We start from the raw sequence: 8,378 nt of genomic DNA on the forward strand, positions 1-8,378 counted from the left end.
GAAACCAAGAAAAGGCTGAAATCTGCTCTGTCTTATGAGGACCCCCTGGACTGTGCTTTCATATTTTCTAAAACCTTGTTACCATGGAGTAGGGAGAGTACCTGAATTAAAAATAGGTCAGGACAAACTTTGGTGTTCTTTGCACAATATCTTCTGAAGGAGTTATTGTAAATTATCCTTAAAATGGTCTGTCATGGTAATGTTGTAGTAGCAACTGTCATTTGTGACTGTGGATGACTTCCTGCCTCTGTCCCAAAAGCCTCTCAAAGTGTCATATAAGATGGGATTGGAAGTCAGAATGAATTGTCAGAGATTTTAGCATCTGTCTTTTTCTCCTCTCAGGAAATGCAAAGGATATTTAATTGGAAGGTATCACATGTTTTCACTTCTTACATGGGCTAAACTGAGTTGCTAAGTACAACCTTGCAGCTGTTTGGATAGCTACAGATAAAGATAACTTTGGACCTGTTTTTTAGATGCTTTACAACCCAATGCATAAATCTTTGGTATTTTTTAATGCCTTTTGATAGTGAATGAACTTAAATGTAGGATGGTCAGCTGAGTCTGCAAAACACAGTGAAATTTCTGCCTTGCCAAGATAACACTTTTCTATCTAAAAATGGAGCTTTTGCAAACATTCTGACTCTCAAATGAGACTTACAACAAGAGATGTGTCCCTCAGTGGCTGGGCTGCCTCCTCTCCACTTACACACAGCTATTACTGCAACACAGCTAATTGTGCCAGCCAGTTAACTACCAGTGGTGTTACAACATACTCATAACTGTGTGTTAGTTTTGCATGACTACCACTGAAGTTTAAACCAAACATATTTAAAAATCCCTCTCTTTGTTACCTCTCTGTAACAGTAACCACACAGGACTTCAAGGGATATCTTCCTTGTCTTTCTGGTTCCTTAATTTTAAGACTGTCTGTTTCATATGAAATTAATCTTTTCTTGCATGTGGTGTGATATGGCCTTGTGAAGGACACACATTTAACGAATATTTTGAAAAATTGCAGGTGAGTATTAAATGGAAACAGCATTTTGCAGAGTTCCACCACTTCATAAATATTTAAATAAATATCCATAAATATTTAGACATACTCAAACTACAGTTTATTACTTAGTTCTTATTCATCTTTCTATTAAATGACATGACAAAACTGCTGAAGCAGAACAAGGTTTTTCTCTTATCCAATCACTGACAGCTGTTCCCCAGCTCAAAATTCTGTATGACTACCACTGTAGAAACAGGAAACCTGCTTGCTCTCATGGGATTAACTAATTACAAGTGTTTAAATTGCTGCCATATCAGCACAAGTTATGCTGGAGGTCAGCAAACTCTGTCCTTGCTCTAGGCAGAAGATCAGTTATAAACTTTTTTCCATTAAAAAAAAAATATAGCTGGCAAAGATTTTAACTTGCATGATTCTGTTTGTGGTTGTGATACTTCTTAAATCTAGGCTGATGGGCTTTGCTGAATTGTTAGTCTGCCTTTTCTGAGTATACTAGAGAACTTAAAACATGAATGGTAGCTCTGTGTTTCTGTATATGTTCAAAAAAACAGCTTTTCCCCTCCCCCATATTTTATCTTTTAGATCCAAAAAGGAAGAGAGAGTATTGCTTTTTGTAACAGTCAACAGCTGATCATAGCATTCTGTAACCACACAAGAGAAATCTAATATCAATGTCTTGCTAAATCCTTATTCTTGGATTAAAATGCACACCAAATTTTAATATATTTTAATATATCTTATATATATAATTTAGCTTTTGTAAGTCTTTTATGTTTCTGTTTTCTAATTTGAGATACACTCTAACAGCCTAGTATTAACAGTATAGTTAATATACAGAGTTTAAAGGAGCTAAATCCTGTATAGTGTTGAGGAAGCAGAAAGTGGCCAATTGTTTGAAAGAATAGATTATAATTAATCTGCTACTATACAGTGTTAATGCATTCAGTCATCTATACCTGCCCAGAAAAAATGATGACAGGGCAATTGTCATGAAAGACACTCTAAGAAAACACATTGAACAGAAGTTAGAGTTTTTTGAAGATCAATTCAGTAGATTTAAAATTAGTGGTGTAAACTAGAAATAAAGGAGATGGTGAGTATTTCAGTTCTTCTCTCTAAAAATAAATGAACAGAATTTTTTTTATTATACACTTATTTACAGAAAAATCCTACTTTTGATCATGTAAACCAAGTAGAGCTATCTGGTGTGAAACAAAACTATTTTCATCAGACTATATGATTATATAGGACCATAATAAAGTGCAACATCATTAAAAATAAATGTTTTGCTATTCCATTAAAAGTGTCATTACTTCTAAAAATCTAACAAACATAAACACATGTTTTAGGCCTTAAGTATTTTTTGTTCTATATTTAGAAACCTTATGTACCTGTAATCTGTCATGTAACTCGGTATGAGCCTATCTTAGTTACAATAAATATGTTGACCTGGCCACTTGCACTCTTTTCATATTGTAGAAAATCTTGGTATTTTCTCTGCAGTGAAAACCTGTTGGTTAAGTGGATGGATCTGCATGGCTTGAACTTCTATTGCACAGAATGAAATTTCTCCACTAGAGAGCACAGTTTTACATCAAGTCTTCTCTATTCTATGCAAGCTCTTACTCCATTGTGGGGTTTGAAGGTTTTTTGAGCTTGACTGAAATAAAATACAGAAATAATAACAAATGATCAAACTTTTTAATCTACATTGTAGGCTGTGAAGACCTTACATCAAGACAATCAAGAAACATTACAGCTCTGACTTGATACCATTTTACAGTTCCTTTTTTTAATCAGAAGTAAAATAACTTGCAAGCAGAGCAGGAATAACTGTTCTTTATATAGTCTGGCAGAGTCTTAGCACTCTTTGCTTCCCTGGGAAAAAAGTCTGGGATGGGGAGGTATTTTCAGTTCTGACTATCTTATTCCTTGATGCTCCTTCTAGGCTTTACTGACTGCATACACCTATGGACAGTATTTAGAGAAGGTATTTGTCTTTTTCACAACCTAATATGTCTTTTTATCTCCTGCAGAGCAATATATACCAATTACAGGGTGTCAATGCTATGCTCCAAGTTAGCCTGTGGTATGATAGCTTGCAACCCAGACACATGGTACTATTGCTTTGTATGCTCTTGCCATATTGGACTACCAGGTGCTGTTGTAGCTTCCACTCTGTATACACAGAAAATGTTAAGAGATTAATAAAAACCCATAATCTTACTATGCCAGCATGAATAAGAACAATTCAACAGTGTTAAATTCCATGTTCATGAAATTATGTTACTAAATATGGTATCACTGGAAAAAGAAACTCCAATCTGTCAGTGAACAATGATTAAATGGCTGCTCCTGACCATGTTTGGATCTACTTTGCTGTCAGCACTGTGACACTGCCCTGAAAAGCCAACAGTTGAAGATAAGAACAATCTTGTCTGCCTTACATAATTACTGTGGAACTACAGGAAGAAAACAGTGCTGTTTTACAGTGGTGCTAAGATATTCTCCGGTGAGTGGGTTCCTATAAGGCTTCCAGATACTTTGTGCTTAATGCTTGAAATTCAAAATTTTAGCTGCTTACCTGCAAAGGTGAAGCCCTGAGTGCCTAAAGAGGTGCTGTAAATGGTTGGTGCCTGGACTTGTGCAGATAAACTGTCCTTCCTTCATACACAGTGATTTGGCTGACACAGAAGGTCCAGGGTACTTACACCAGTAATTTTCCTGCTAATATTCATGTGGTTACAGTGTATTTGTAAAAGAAATTTGTACAAATTTTTCATCCTGTACTGAATTGGTCCTCTCTAAGAACTGGCCTGTTGGACAGTTGTTTCCTCAACAGAGCCTTAAGCTGTGGAGTTACTGAAACTTTTCATCACACACTGCTCTGAGCCAGTTTTGTACTTAGCTATATGAAAGCATAAAGTCCCCTTGCTGTTTCTCAACTCTTCCTGCTGTAAGGAAGGTGTTGAAGAGCTAACAGGGTGATCAGGAACTACTGAAGAAGTGAGGTAAGGAAGTGAGGGAGATTTAGCCACGGAGAGGCAATGTGGTGCACATTAATGAGGAAGGAGCAGGGAGCAGAACATGCCCATGTTGACGTTTCTTATCTGCTGTGCACAAGACAGCTTTGATATCAGTTGGAAAATACCCATAATACGTGCATAATTGGTATATGGAGGAAATAAGGCACTTAAATGCATGACTAAGCTGGGACTTTGAGACACAGATTGCCAATATGACTTTAATGAATGGTAGTATCCTCTTCCTGCAGTGGCTTACAAAGCAGTTTTCAGAAAGTACAGAGCCACCCACAAAGGTAACTCTGGTTTCAGCAGTTGCAGACTGATGTCACATTTATGTTTGAAAGACAAGAGGGCTTTTTCTCTTTTTTTTTCTGCTATGTGTGAGGTTGCAGATGTTCTAAGTGTCAAGGCTTGCTGCACCCAATGAAACACAAACCAAATAAAAACTAGCATTAATGCAAAATAACAATAGTAAAAGGGTATCTGCCTTTGGTTCACTGCACTGCCAAAATTTCATGGAAACTAGCTAGATTGAGCTGATATTCAGATTCCAGGTAGTGGGAGGATATGGATGGTTTGGAGTGAAAGGTCATGAAGAATTCCTTGTGCCTGCGGAATTTTGGGTGACAGTTCATTGGACTCTGCAGACTGAAATGCCAGGTCACCATGGCTGTACCAGATTTCCATTAACATTTTTTCTCCTGCTGCTATGTAGAGAATGGAAAGATGAAACAAAATAGTGAGAACACTTTGAGTAGATAGGGATGATACTAGTATATGTTCTTGTGCCATAAAAGCTCCCAGCTCGAGGGGCTTGATACTGAACTACAGCTCCTGTCTTCACTTGGGAACTTAGAGATGAACAAGCTCATAGCTAAAACCTGTGTCCTTTCAGGGAGAATGAGGTGTACAGGGCACCCATGGCCCAGTCTGCTTTGGCCTCTGCACTGCCTAAGCCCAGCTTATCAAGTGTTGCAGTATGGTACTGAACACCCTGTGGTAGTCACTTGTTCCTTACATCCTGTTTATCTTCATCCTGTTAGCATCAACAATATCCTAAAATCGTACCCAAAACCTTAGTTTAAATGGAAGTTCTCTTAGCCTAATTTTCATTTAAGAGAGTAGTAATGACTGGACAAGAACAACAGCTTTGAGGTGTCTGTTGAAACCTCTACAATGAATTACTCATTAAATCAGGACCACAAAACTGTGTTGAAACTACTTTATTCAGTGAACCTTTTCAATTTTTTGTTGTTATTAAAACAATGTAAATGGGAAGAATATTCTAACAAATTCTAAGTTTCCTCTGATATTTGCATATGAATCCAAACTAAACAAAACCAAGGTATTATTACTAAGGGCCCATCCTAATTCAGAGGCAAAAAAAAGAGTTGAATTATGTCTTTTACTGTTTTAATATATGTTTTAATATATATGTATATATTTAGACCTTTATCTTAAGTAATGTGTAAGGAAATAACCCATTCTTTTAAACTGAAATTAGTATGATTGCTCTGGCTTACTGAAAAGTTTAAAAATGGACTTAAAATCTACATTTAAATCACTGGGAGTAAATTTAATGTGCATTTAAAACTAATATTGGCCTGTATAAGTGGATGACTAATTAATTTCATATTTCTTCATCAAAGAGCTAGAAAAAATGGTTACAGGATTCTTTTTATTTTATATATAACAGTGTATTTACATGTATCTGATCTTGCTAGTGCTTAAGAAATAGATGTAGGATTTACATAACTTACCTGAGTCTAAAAGTGAATGAAGACTGCCCTAATAACCAGTAATTAGTGAGCTGTGTGATTTAAGGATTCATAGATCTGGCAAAACAATGGCATTTATTCTAGTCAGAAATCTATTTTTTTAAAATTGATCTAATACATTCAATTTGAAAGTCTGGACTCAACACAAGCTAAAGCTGAAGATTAATGGTGAAAGAAATACCCTTTTAAATGCAGTTACCCACATTTACCCTTGCAATCTCTACCACCAGGGAATATTAAAACCTGAGTCAATGTCTTTGAGGGTGTGACACAAGCTTAACAATGTAATTCAAAACTAAGGTTTACAGTTCTTCATTAATGCATGCTAATGAGGCCATGCTGTATAATGGTGAATGAGTACAGCTTTCACTAGTTTCTTTCAACTAGTTTAAACATTACCTTGAAAATACATTTAAATTAGTTATTCTCTCTGTTGCATAATGTTTAACTAACTAGGGTATCTCTTCTTTGCAGAAATTAATACTCTGTGGTGTTCAGATAAGGCTGTTGGAACATGGAAAAAAGTCGCTAAACATGTGCTTATACTAATAAATAATTCTTAAATGCTGTCCTTTGTATGTTTTGGATCAGTCTCCTGCCAGGAGATAGAGGTCCCACAGGGCTATTGCACATGTTCCTATCGCTGCCATGTGTGCCTGTCCCACAGAGACAGCAGGCTTCAGCAACAGTGTTTCCTGTATCCATTTAAACAAGAGGTTTCACAGTGTTATTTTGCTGTTTTGTTCCAGACTCCAGCCAAAAAGCTGTGAAAATATGAGGCACTGAAAGAATTTATAGGACAAAGTAAAATATTTTTTGGTTAAGCTATTTCCTTTTCCTCATCATCTGCTTTATTCTGTCCTGTTATTCTACTGTCTACTAAATTTCTTAGAAATATGTGCAGCATTTGGGTCAGTGTTCTTTCTTAGCTCTTAGTAATTAATAGATGTTAAAAATTCCCTCATCCCTTTGAAGCTTGTGTACTGATCAATGAACCCCAAATCCCCTCTGTCCTGATTCTTGTGTGACATAACTGTTTGACAAGCAGAGTCCAGTTGCTTTTGCAACCTTAGTCCTCCAATAATTATGCAATGTTTCTCTAAAATACCTAATGCTGATAGCCACCCTTCTACATCTGCCTACCTAGGAAGGAACTGTTTATGTTTATGGCATTTTATGCAAAATTGACAGAATTAAACAATAATTCAAAGTTCAGCTATTGGAAGAGTGAATTTCATTGCATAAGGAAATATAAGGACAGGAATAGAAAAAAGCAGATTGGTTGGGATAAGTTTACTGAAAAGCCAAGAGGCTGATGATTATGAAAAAATACACATAAATTAACACTTAATGCAAGGTTAGAATTAGGAGAACATCCCTGGAATCAACAGTATTTTGGAATTCTTTCCTAGTGAGTTAAATCATTAGTGTTTTGAAGTGTGTGTAAATGGTGGAAAAATGCAGAGTGAAGGAAAGGATAATTTCATTATTCCCATTAAGAGGATTTCAATACACGCACAGTATTGTTCAAGCAGTTTATTTTCTGTGCTAATTGTTATTTAGATTCAGTCTACACTTTCTAAGTAATATCCTCAATGCCTGCATTAAACATTTCCATTTTTTAACACTTTTAGGAATGCTTGAGTTACAGATTTTATTCCATGCTGATATTTTGGTTAGGAAAGGGATTTTTCTGTGCTGCTCTTCTCTCTGATAGGAAGAATTATGGTGGTAGGGAAAGGATGCAATTCTCAGTACAGATCTTTAGTGTCACACTGGTTATGTGTAGGGTTATACTAGTTCTCTTGGTGCTGAAATTTGAGAATTTTAGTTTTGGTTACATGTTACAGCTAATGGTAAAGAATGGGGACTACTGAAGTTGCCAATAAATATTACCTAATAAATTTTCACTGATATCCTAAGCCCCCCCTGAAATATCCTGAGCTTATATCCTAACCCCATCCCTTTCACAGCTTTTCAGAGCAGGTGTTTCTAACCCACACAGTCCCACTGGACTGCAGAATAGGCGTTTAGTGTAAAAAATGTTTTCACAATATCTTTAAACAACTGTCAAGGCAGGTGACATCAAACCAAGCATACACTTTTGAGAGAGCAATTTCCTTTTATTCAGAGGAATTTGTACTCCTTTCTCCTTGGCCCATTTTTATTTCCAGCTGCAGACAGAATAAAAACTGCCATGTTTTCCTGGGAACACAAGGGGAAGGATTTGTACGTGGCAGGACAGGACATGCTGCCATGGAATCTCATCCTGGGATCAGCTACGCACTTGTAATTCAAATTAAACACTTCTCCCATGCCTGAAACACAGGGTAATGTACATACCCATAGCTCATTACAGATCACAGAACTGGCAGATTTATTGGAGTAAATCAGTATTCATTTGTCATCCAGATCTTGTTAGACTCAGAAGAAGAGATAGTAGTTGGCATAAAATGTCATGGTTACTCTGACAACAGCACCAGAATAGAAACACACAGATGGACAATGTACTAGCCTGTTTTTTTTAAAACACCAATTCAGCATAGATTATGAATT

The sequence above is a fragment of the Cinclus cinclus genome, chromosome 13 (genome assembly GCF_963662255.1).
Source record: "Cinclus cinclus chromosome 13, bCinCin1.1, whole genome shotgun sequence".
Taxonomy (NCBI): Eukaryota; Metazoa; Chordata; class Aves; order Passeriformes; family Cinclidae; genus Cinclus; species Cinclus cinclus.